Genomic DNA, 12,860 nt, shown 5'->3' with positions numbered 1-12,860 from the left:
TAGCATTTTTTGGGACTATATCAACCATAGTTAATCTTTTATATACTATAGTTGGCATTCAGCTAATAAGGCATCATAAGATACTTTAACATCTTCATGAAAAAAATCTGATAAATATTTTTTTTTTCTATTACTATCTAAAAAAGGTTGGTAAGGCTTTTGTGGAAGTAATATCTGCAGACTGCTAAGTGCTGTCTGATGAATTAAAACCCGTTCTATTTGTATATAAATGTATCTAAGAGAGGGATAAAGACATTTATTTTATAATACTCTTCTACTGACCCTATATTAATGTTAGGACGATGAGCTTGCCTCGCTGAAAGTCGAGGGAGAAAATGTTAATCTCATATAGCTCAGCTTTTTACTCAGAAATTTTATATAAAATATAAAATTCTTCAACAACATTGGCCCTAATTTCCCTGAGTTCTAATAAAATGCTCTCCGCTATTCTCATCGTTTCAATCAAGTCAATGTTATGTTTTTAAAAATACATAAAATAGTTGTATAATATATATTCTAATGAGAAAAAAAAGTAATTATTGAAACCAATGATATGCTTGCTTCTGAGGATATATCTCCTTCAGGTGTGATTTTTCAGTAAGAGCATAATAATCAACTCTTCTAACTCTATAAAAGCTGTTTTGATGGCAAAGACTCCATCTCGTCGGACAAGCTTTTTGCAATGTCTTTCTCCTTGTTGGACAGGGATTTTCAGAAATAATTCTGTTTACAGAATCTCCTAATGCTTGAAATTTTACAAGACCACAAAAATTACCTTCATTATAATTATTCCTGAATCCAAATGACCATGTAATTCTGGGCCCTGCAATCCACAATATAGTGTAGCCTCAATAGTTAGCTTGATCTCTATTTTCTTTTGCTATTTAAATCCTATTTTTGTCAATATGTGATAAAATGGGGATCATATCCCCGCAATTAATTTGAAGAAATAATGGGTTCACCGCGTTTGTGATAAATTTGTTTTATTGTCAAAGATTTATCCAGCATCTTTGTACTTGTTGACTTAACTAACAGGACTCATAACTTGCAATAAGCTCCATTGTCTCAGATAGAGAATTCTAGCCACAACCATCTAGTAAAATAGCTGTTTTGAAATTTTAACTTTCAATTAGCACATAAAGTTTGTGTGAAATTTGAGGGGTGTAATATAAATCTATTATTAAATAGAATATTAATCTTAGGAATCTTTATTACCTTTTTAAGAAGCTTATGTCTTACTTCTAGGCTAATTATGAAATGTTATAAAATTATTTGTACTTTTTTGCTTTTTTGTAAGATGACTAGGATTTTCATCATCATCAATATGTTTAAAAAAATTTCTTATGTTCATAATTATTATTTGACTATAAAATAGACAAATATTACGCCAATAAAAACTTGAAATCGAAATTAATTGTTAAATAACTTAGTAAATGAATGTGATAAATAAATGTAATTAAATATATACTTAAAATGAAAGAGAATGGATTAAATATTATAATACAACTTATTTTTGAAAAATTTATCCGACATCTGCATTTTTTGGCTTGGGGGGGATTTGTTTCCCTGCCCTCCCTCTTCCGCTGCGTACGCTAATGACATGAATACATATTAGCATTTTAATTACAAGAGATTTATTTAAATTTTAAAATAATCAAACTCCATCTACAATAGTATTACTATTATGTATATAATGTAAAATTGTTTACTGCTAATTTTTAAAGTTTCAACATATAAAATTTACACTGATAAATTCCTGCTTTCAAGGCAGATGGTGTACAATGGTAAGAAATCAAGACAGATTAAATTCTTAGAATATTAGCATTATCCAACTGTTAATAGTGTTGTTTATTCAAATTTGTAAAATAATTAATTGAGTATTAATTTAAATGTTTTGTTACATATTGTGTTGTTTATTCAAATTTGTAAAATAATTTATTGAGTATTAATTTAAATGTTTTGTTACAAATACCAATATATATACCAGTCGATGATATACATATTATAATTTATTATTATTTTATTTTTTAAAGTAGAAATAAAATTTTACTTGTTTCTTTCGGTGGACCACTAAATAGCATTGCTCAAAATAGCATAAATTGAGTATGTTTTAAAACGTCTTCAAAATAACATATTCAAAAATGGCCGCCATATCTGAAGCGATAAAAAATTAAAAGTGCAAGTAATATATAAAGTTTTGTATACTGGTTTTTTAGAAATTTTCTTAGGCTTAAATTTTGATATTGAAAATGATCATAATATAATTTATAAAGATGTATTAATTAAATATAGTTAGAGTTTTCACTAAGAAGTTTTGAATACTGATTTGATATTGAACTTAATGATCATAATATAATTTATAAAGATGTATTAATTAAATATAGTTAGAGTTTTTACTAAGAAGTTTTGATATTGAACTTAATGATCATAATATAATTTATAAAGATGTATTAATTAAATATAGTTAGAGTTTTCACTAAGAAGTTTTGAATACTGACTTTGACTAAGAAGTTTTGTATACTGGTTTAAATTTTAGAAATTTTCTTAGAGGCTTAAATTTTGATATTGAACTTAATGATCATAATATAATTTATAAAGATGTATTAATTAAATATAGTTATTTTCACTCAAAAGTTTTGAATACTGACTTTGACTAAGAAGTTTTGTATGCTGGTTTAAATTTTAGTAAAGGCTTAAATTTTGATATTGAACTTAATGATCATAATATAATTTATAAAGATTTATTAATTAAATATAGTTAGAGTTTTACTAAGAAGTTTTGAATACTGATTTGATATTGAACTTAATGATCATAATATAATTTATAAAGATGTATTAATTAAATATATTAGAGTTTTCACTAAGAAGTTTTGAATACTGACTTTGACTAAGAAGTTTTGAATACTGACTTTGACTAAGAAGTTTTGTATACTGGTTTAAATTTTAGAAATTTTCTTAGAGGCTTAAATTTTGATATTGAAATTAATGATCATAATATAATTTATAAAGATGTATTAATTAAATATAGTTAGAGTTTTCACTCAAAAGTTTTGAATACTGACTTTGACTAAGAAGTTTTGTATGCTGGTTTAAATTTTAGTAAAGGCTTAAATTTTGATATTGAACTTAATGATCATAATATAATTTATAAAGATTTATTAATTAAATATAGTTAGAGTTTTCACTAAGAAGTTTTGAATACTGATTTGATATTGAACTTAATGATCATAATATAATTTATAAAGATGTATTAATTAAATATAGTTAGAGTTTTCACTAAGAAGTTTTGAATACTGACTTTGACTAAGAAGTTTTGAATACTGACTTTGACTAAGAAGTTTTGTATACTGGTTTAAATTTTAGAAATTTTCTTAGAGGCTTAAATTTTGATATTGAAATTAATGATCATAATATAATTTATAAAGATGTATTAATTAAATATAGTTAGAGTTTTCACTCAAAAGTTTTGAATACTGACTTTGACTAAGAAGTTTTGTATGCTGGTTTAAATTTTAGTAAAGGCTTAAATTTTGATATTGAACTTAATGATCATAATATAATTTATAAAGATTTATTAATTAAATATAGTTAGAGTTTTCACTAAGAAGTTTTGAATACTGACTTTGACTAAGAAGTTTTGTATACTGGTTTAAATTTTAGAAATTTTCTTAGAGGCTTAAATTTTGATATTGAACTTAATGATCATGATATAATTTATAAAGATGTATTAATTAAATATAGTTAGAGTTTTCACTAAGAAGTTTTGGATACTGATTTAAATTTTAGAAATTTTCTTAAAGGCTTAAATTTAAAAAAGAGTGATTTAGTTGATTATTGATATTAAACTTGACAACACAAATCACACCATTAAATTGGATTAATTTTATTTTCAATTAATAAATGATTATATTTAATTAATTAAGATTGTAAAATATAAATCAATTAAGCTTAAACTATCAATACTATATTTGACATTGTGAGTGATCTTGATATTCCATTTTTACAATTGTTAACAGTAACAATTTAATTTATATGTATTACTCTAATAATTATAATAGCACTGATTTAATATAGATTTATATATTCTTAATAAATTTTTAAAAATAATTCAAATATTTATAGATGATAGCCACTGTTGCCAATAATTTGGAATGTTACCTTAAGATTCAAAATATTAAATTTGAAGTAATATTGTTTTATATATTTTTTTACTTTTAAGAAAACTCAAAAAGGAAATCATTTAATAATTTATTTAGGGTACGAGTACAAAAAGTGCCAACAAAAAATTTATACACTTAAGTTGTCGTGATAATTGTTCTGGTAGAGCTAAGCTCTCATTAAAGGACATAATAATCACGATAGAACACACAGCGAAGTGTAAATGTAATAAAATAAATATTTAAGATATTTAAACATCTTTATTTTTAATAAAATAACACCCATCTTAGTCTTCCATAAACATAATCACAAGATTCTGTGATTTTGCCTGATATCTTAAGTAAATAAAAATTTTCAAAATTCTTAATTTGACAATTTTCTTTATAATCTAGTTTCATCCAATGGTATTCCACATTTGGAACCACAAGTTTCTCTCATAGTGCCTGATATCTCAAGTAAATAAAAATTTTAAAAATTCTTAACTTGACGATTTTCTTTATAATCTAGTTTCATCCAATGGTATTCCATATTTGGAAGCACAAGTTTCTCCCATAGTGCCTGACACAAATCTAGATTCCCCTCTTGACATAGCCCAAGTCTTATTAGACTTAAATTCAAATATTTATGGTAAAAATAATTATAATAAATTGCATTAATATTATTTTTAATTAACTAGAGGCTCGTTTTGTCAAAAGCCAAAAGGGGAAAATGTTACTCTTATTTCAGAACTATCTATATAGATTTCACTGTCAAAATAGGGACATTATAAAATATCGTTGTAGAGTAGCTGATTGTCATGCTAAATGCATATTTGATGGTGCTTATATTGCTTCGGGTAGTGTTGTTAATTAGTTGATTTCTTCCGACTAAGACTAATAGTCGTAGTCGAGGAAATCGACTAAAAACTTTAGCGACTAAATTAGTCGATTAGTCGACTAAAACGACTAATTAGTCGACTAAAAAAGACTAATTAGTCGACTAAAAACGACTAATTAGTCGACTAAAAACGACTAATTAGTCGACTAAAAGCGACTAATTTAGTCGACTAATCAGAGAAGATAAACAAAAAGAAGTAAAGTGAGAATTTGTCATTAAAATAACTATATGAGTTATATATAAGTTATTTTTAATATTTTTTGAATTTATTTTTCTTTGAAGGAACAGGTTAAAATTATAAATTGTTATTTTTGAACTTTTTTTAAATTATTTTAAAGCAAGGTATATATATTGTAAACATGTTGAATCAAAATTTCAGTGAAGATGTACCATAGAAAAGTGACAATTGTCATAATCGTCATTTTTAAGTTTTTTTGAAGCATATGGGTAAAAATATATATTGTAAACATGTTATATTTAAATTTCAGTGAAGATGTACCATAGAAAAGTGACAATTGTCACAATCGTCATTTATAGGTTTTTTTGAAATTTTTTGAAGCAAATGGGTAAAAATATATATTGTAAACATGTTATATTTAAATTTCAGTGAAGATGTACCATAGAAAAGTGACAATTGTCATAATCGTCATTTATATGTTTTTTTGAAATTTTTTGAAGCAAATGGGTAAAAATATATATTGTAAACATTTTATATTAAAATTTCAGTGAAGATATACCATAGAAAAGTGACAATTGTCATAATCGTCATTTATATGTTTTTTTGAAATTTTTTGAAGCAAATGTGTAAAAATATATATTGTAAACATGTTATATTAAAATTTCAGTGAAGATATACCATAGACTAGTGATAATTCTCATAATCATTATTTTTTTAACTTTTTTGAAGTAACAGAGTAAAATAAATTGTAAACATGTTAATTTGAAATTTAAATGAGGATGTGACATATGACAATTAATATATTCGTTAATTTTAAGATCTTTAGAATCATTGCTGAAACGAGCTAGGATTTAGCTTACGCCCTTCCATCTAATTTTAAAAGTGATAACGGACCGATTTAAAAATTTAAACTTTTATTAGTTATTTAAAATTTATTAGGTAAACATTAAAAAATATATGCTTCATTTTTAATACTAAAGTACCGATTACTTTTTTGGATATTAATGTTGAGAGAAGGTAATTAGATTAAAAATACTTTTTGGATTTTTTTGTATGTAACTAACATCGACGTGGATTAAAATTTAATTTTACACTTTTTCCCAAAAGCAAAGAAAATTCAATTATAAATGAAGTCAAGATTATATCACACAAAAGAAGGGTGTAAATTACAATTTATTTAAAGGATTCAATATGATATATATATTTAACTATCAATTGATTTTTTTTAAACTTATAAATGTTTAAAATAAATAAAATATCTTTGAAAACCTAGAAAATAAATTATACAAAAATATCTTTTTCAATATTGATATTTGAGGTTCAAAATCAAACCTAGATAAGAGTGATTATGATCGATCATCGGAATTATCTGATGATTGCAACTTCTAATTCATTTTTTTTATTCTTAATCCAGTATCTGGTTCCACGTGAAAATTGATATATGAATTAATTCAATAAATAACCATATCATACCTTAATTTTAGAAAAATGATTTTTCAATTATTATGTTTTTAAAATCAAAAAATAAAATTTAATTTAAAAAATAGTATATTCTGAAATTTTCATATATTTTTCCTTATTTTTATAAGTTGTTTTGTTTATTTATTTGCCTAAATTGAATAATTCATCACATTTTAAGATTTTATTTCTTATTTTAAATAATTTTAGCGCCTATCTGGCACCATTAATTTCTTTTGCATAATAACTATAATTTAATTAATATTAATAAATATTATTTTATAATACCATAAATATTTTGATCATAATTAATTTCAATCGTAAATTCTTTTATCCTTTCTATATACTGAGATTTTTGTAGTGGTGTTGTATCGATGAAACTGATTCATTTTTTTATTAGATACTTAAAAAATTTAAAGAATAGGCATATTTAAATTTCCTATGAGCCAGAGAAAGAAAGAAAGGCAAGACGAAAAAAAAACATATGAAAATTATTTACAATTTCATTTCACAATCTTTTTCCATGATTGAAAATGCCTTATATTATAACATTTCATCTATTTTTCGGACAATCAATCAATAAATATTGCTTCAAGGTTATTGTCTATCACCTTTACTAAAGTTACGAAAAATTAATTAAGTTGCTGATAAATCTCCTTTAAAAACTTTTCAGTGTTTTTTTAATAAAGATGATAATGAATATTAAAAATATTTTAGTAAATTAATTCATAAGCTGATAATTCTCATTTAAAAATTTATTTATGACTCAAGAATATTTTAAAAAATAGGACTTATCTGGTAATGACGAGTTCAATAACAAAAATTAACACATGAATTTATGGTATTTTATTAATATACGAATATTTAAATTTTATATATTGAAAAACAATATAAAGAATATTTGCGCTTTTTTATGTAAACCATTATTATATAATTAATAAGTTACATTATAATACTACTGCCATATACATTTAAAAAATAAATTTTTATTCAATATCAACTTCCCAACAATTTAGAGATATGCAATGTTTGAGTGTTGTTGACGACATTTTATTTCTCTTTTTAGTTATACATTCGACTGCCTTACTAAAGATTCTTTCGCTAGCAACACTCGTGGTTTGTTGAGCTAAGAAATCTTTAGCCATTAAAGATAAATTAGGATATGAATTTTTATTATTCGACCACCATTCTAATACATTTGTTATTGGACTTGCTACATCTTCTCTTAAATAAAGCGATATTTCGTCGGTCAATGGATCATTTTGTAACGCACCCCTAAATAATAAATATATATATATATATGTAATCATATATTTACTTTCTTAGAATGTTATGCATGCTTACAGAAAATGGTAATGCCTCATTATCCAAGATATCATTTTCAGAGGCTGATGACTTTGATGTGTTGTTATATTTCGTATATAAAGTTTTAAATTGATGAAAAAATTCCGATTTATTTATAAATTTAGGTAAAAATTTCTGCTTTGTTTTAGGGTCCAATATACTTGATATAAAATTGGAAATTGATGTCATATGTTTAATATATTTTTGACATTTTGTTAACATCACCTCCGCTGTATTTTTCAATACGGTATCACCAGTAATATAATCATTTAAAATATTTTCAATGCAGTTTATGAATAATACAGATGAGCCAATGGTTGTATTTGTAGCTGATGAAGCTTCTAAAGTAATCTTGTAAAAGGGTTTTAAAAAATCCTCTACATCTTTTAAAAAAATTGATTCTTCATTATTTATAAATAATTGGCCATCTTGGTGGCTCCCTTTTTTCCCCAATTTATTGACTGCATCTAAATTCTATAAAAAAAATATTAAACATAAAAAGTAAACATAATTACTTTGTTAATAGAGGATATCATCAAAAATTTAGAATTCCATCTAGTTACGACATCAAGTGGTATGCGTATACCTCCAGTTATGTCTAAAAATTCTTTCATATATTTTGGTGATGTGTGCAATTTTTTGACAAATTTATTTATTTTTTCTAATTTATCATTCAAAACAATCATTCCCTCACCCACAATAATATTTATTATGTGAGCAAGACACCTATGGTTATACAAAGATGAACCATATAACTCTGTATAAGTTTCACTCAATATACGCGATGCTGCTAACATGTTTTTAGCATTATCATGAGTAACCGCCATAACTTTATCATGAATTTTAAATGATTCGAGAGAAGCTTGGATAGATTGTGATATTTCTGTCCCCGTATGTGGGTGAGGTAATTCAATTAAATCAAGTAGGAGATTAACAAATTTCCAATCATTATCAATATAATGTATTGTTATTGATAAATATGAGAAGGAATTTATTCCTGTCCATAAGTCAGTTGTCAGGCTGATTTTACTATTTACCTGTTTAAGGTCTTTAATAATTTTATTTTTAGATTTATGATATAAATCTTTTACATAGCAGGCAGCAGTTTGTCTGCACCAAATCTTCTCATTTTTAAATATAAATGAGAAAATATCTCGGAAAAATGGAGATTCTATTTTATTAAATGAGATGTTATTTTTTATTATATATCTTATAATCAATTTGTTTAATTGCGTATTTTCATGAGGAAGTAATTTCCTTATTCCTACTAAAGAATTAATTTTTTTATTTTTATTTTCTATTCTTAGATGAGAATGGGATATAGAAATATGTCGTTTTAAATTTGCTAAAAATATATATTATAATTGTATATTAAATTTTAAAAATACGTACTTGTGGCTGTATTTAAACTATAATGTGTATTGCAGTATATACATTTCCGACGAGATTTCGTCGGAGTCATTTTGAATATATTCGAAATATTTAAATTACTTGATGTAGATATATCAGAAATTTGTGATAAGTCACTTGTACTAGCATCTTGGCTAGTTATAGGCTCTATCTATATATTATTTATATAATAAAAAATATATTTTATCTTTTAAAATTGGTTCATTGTTATTATACAAAATGATAGTGTTGTTAAACAGCTCATTTTAATAAACACGGCTAACTCAATATTTTATCCAGATTATGTAAGCCTCGAGATTTTGTTTTAGATGTTCAACCCACTGTGCCACCTATGATCAAAATCTAAAGCTTGCATAACATTTCTCTCTATAATCTAAATAATATATTTCATTTTTAATATATTTTTTATTATTTTAATATTATTTATTAAAATTATAATACTCTATCTATATTCTAGGTATTAATGTATAATTAAAAGAAGAGAAATGGTTTTGTCGGCGGGGCTTAATGACCCATGTATAAATATACATTTGGATCGACAAATTTTGATTGATATGGCCTTTTTTGGATCATCTGTGATCAATAATTGTTTTAAATGAAATTTAGTTTTAAAAAATATATTGTTGGAATTTTTGATTTGTTTAATTAATAATTATTGAAAATAAAGTGTACAAATGCTGTGTTAAATTATTTTGGAGTCAAAGAAATAAATTATATAGAGAGCTCAAAACGCTCATAGTAAAATTGTGGGAGAGCTTGATATTAATACAGAAATATATAAATGTGGGAGTGAAAATGTATAAGTATTGAAATTCAGAGTAGTGCCGAAAGTTAATGCTCGAAGGGGAAAGAGATTTCAATTTATATGAATGTATAATTTTTTGCAGAGATAAACAATTTTGTTTGTGACCAATGTGTGAAGAGATAATAAATTTTGGTTTAAAAAACGACGAGGGATGTAATAAGAGTGAAATGATTAGTTTCTAGATTAGAAATGAGTTGTACTTTGTGGGGTATAAAATATTCAAAATCATCTTGCGAGACAAATATTTGGAGATTTCATGGAATAGTGCGGTGATAAATAAAGAGAACGGCATAATGGTGCTCTAAAATGAATTAATTTGGTAGAAGCCAAAGTTTTAACGAGAGCGAGAATTTTTAATTAAAGTGTTCAAAAATAATGTAGCGACGAAAGCGTTGAATATAAATAAAAAGGGAAGTAGCAAGCGCTAGAAAAACTAAAAAAATATTTTTAAATAAAGCTTTAGAGGGGGAGAGGCTTGATTTTTTTTAAAATATACATTGAATATAGCCACAAAAAAAGGAATGAGGTGAATACTAATGGGTTGAAATAACAAATCAGACGCGAAGGAGAAAATAATAAAAAAATGAGTTGGTTCTAAAGGGAAGAATATATTCACGAGTTTAAAATTGGATATAATTATGCGAAGAGAATATTTATTTATAAAAAAAGGGGTTTCTTAAAAAGGGTCATGTTATGTAAAGAATATTAAGTATAAAGGATATGCTAAAATAATTTTATTAATGTTTTTTTTTAATTTTGCTAAATTAAATCATAGAACATAATTATGAAAACGACAAAGACTTAATTATTTTTGAATAAACTACTAAATTAATTACTTACTATCAGGTCTGGTTCGGACATTTTAAAAATATATCATATTTATTTTTGATTTTTATAGCTAATAATGGCTATTTCAAATATTTGGTTTTAAAGTATACTGCCTGGCACAAGTATTTTTTTTTAAAAAAATTTCAGGCCCTGCCTGAGTATATTTAAAAAAAAATTAAAATACGTCCTGGCCTGTATACCCGGAGATTTAGGGTCCGATATTTTTTTCGGTTTAATTATTTTTTTTATATAAATAAATTGTATATTTTTTTCAAATAATTGATTATAATTATTATATCCAAATTTTTATGTTAAATATATGCGTTTATGAATGTTGTATAAAGTAACTTATTATGTAACTAGTTTTTGAAATATAACTGCAACTAATTACATTTAATATTATTGAAATTAAACTATCGAAATATAAATATTACACATTTATCAACAAACTATGAATAAGAGATGTTTGGAGGATCCAGAAATAGAAAACTATTCTGAGGCGATACCATCATTTATATCTTTGAGGAGTCACATAGACTGACTCCTTATGAAATATCGGCCCCCTATGCCTCATTCAATTTTGGATATTGAGTTATCAGCAGAATATGCTATGACAACTCGCAATGAACGTTTTCTAATCCATGGAACAGGTAACTTATATGTTTTTGGTACTGATTCCATGTTGCGTTTGACCGAGGGTTCTAACAAGATCTACATGGATGGAACTTTTCATGAAGCTCCTACATTATTTTATCAACTTTATACCTTGCATGTTATGTATGAAGGTGTTATGATACCTATTATTTACGCTCTCCTTCCGGACAAGACAAAAGAAAATATCCGGCTTTTTCAAATTATTACTAATTTTTGCGCCGAACGCCAGATAACCTTTAATCCTTGATTTGGCCAAACAGACTTTGAGGCAGCTTCTATATCAGCTCTCAAGTTTGTATTTCCTAGCATGATTATAAAGGGTTAAATTTATGATTTATATTCTAATATAATTTTGTATAAGATGTTTTTTCCATTATTCGCAAGCGTTATGGCGAAGATGTCATTCTTTAGGGTTGGTAAGCTTGTACCTGAACCACTCCAATGTTCACAAAGTTGTTAGGCGCATGACAACTTTGCCTTTTTGTAAGGAGGAAGATATATCTAGGGTAAGGCAAAATTGTTATATTATGGCGTCTGAAAATCCCATGCTCATGGATTTTATGGAGTATATGGATACGACATGGCTAGGCCTTAATGCCATATTTCCTCATGGCATATGGACAAGGCATTTAAAATATAATTAATTAATTTTTAAAATTTTTATATAATTTAGATATAAAGTCGATGGTCCCCGCACCAAAAATCATCTAGAGGGGTTTCATCATGCCTTAAAAAGAAAAACGGCACACGCTCACCCAAATGTTTACATTCTTATAAAAACTTTAATAGGTCATCAACATTCTAACGACTTCAAAATTATCCAGATCAATAATTAGATCTAGAGTGCGGCGAAGAAATAGAAAATATGAAAGAATCGATGAGCATATTACAAATTTAACACAAATATATGAAAGAACTTCTGATATTACAGAATTTTTAGATAAAATTTCTTTTTTAGTAAATTTTAAATATTAAAACTATCAATAAATATCCGTTTTTAATTTTATTATAGTTTTATTTTATAACAATAAATTTGTAAATGTTGATTTTTTTATATACATACATAAATAAAATATTTTATCAAAAAATAAAAGATTTATTAGTGAATTTTTTTAAAAATGTTTTTGCTAGGTTTAAGACAATAAGTTA

General features: G+C 25.1%; 1 long non-coding RNA gene across 6 annotated transcripts; it reads left to right on the top strand.

The window, feature by feature from the left end:
* Positions 1 to 2,109: 2,109 nt before the first annotated feature.
* LOC135931134 (uncharacterized) lies at positions 2,110 to 10,057 on the top strand. 6 transcript variants are annotated; one of them, XR_010572952.1, is made up of 10 exons: positions 2,120 to 2,182; positions 4,123 to 4,185; positions 4,257 to 4,383; positions 4,449 to 4,498; positions 4,551 to 4,613; positions 4,666 to 4,785; positions 4,835 to 5,481; positions 5,523 to 5,600; positions 5,642 to 5,719; positions 5,761 to 6,297. It is a non-coding gene; the product is annotated as an uncharacterized LOC135931134 (long non-coding RNA). The 6 variants fall into 6 exon arrangements; XR_010572955.1 differs by having other exon boundaries at positions 4,835 to 4,993; positions 5,373 to 5,600; positions 5,761 to 6,295; XR_010572954.1 differs by having other exon boundaries at positions 2,110 to 2,182; positions 4,233 to 4,383; positions 4,835 to 5,600; positions 5,761 to 6,298.
* Positions 10,058 to 12,860: the final 2,803 nt, after the last annotated feature.

The sequence above is a fragment of the Gordionus sp. m RMFG-2023 genome, chromosome 1 (genome assembly GCF_954871325.1).
Source record: "Gordionus sp. m RMFG-2023 chromosome 1, tfGorSpeb1-WG-v2, whole genome shotgun sequence".
Lineage (NCBI taxonomy): Eukaryota > Metazoa > Nematomorpha > Gordioida > Chordodea > Parachordodidae > Gordionus > Gordionus sp. m RMFG-2023.
The sequence above is the reverse complement of the archived record's forward strand: the minus strand, read 5'-3'. Positions and strand labels throughout refer to the sequence as shown.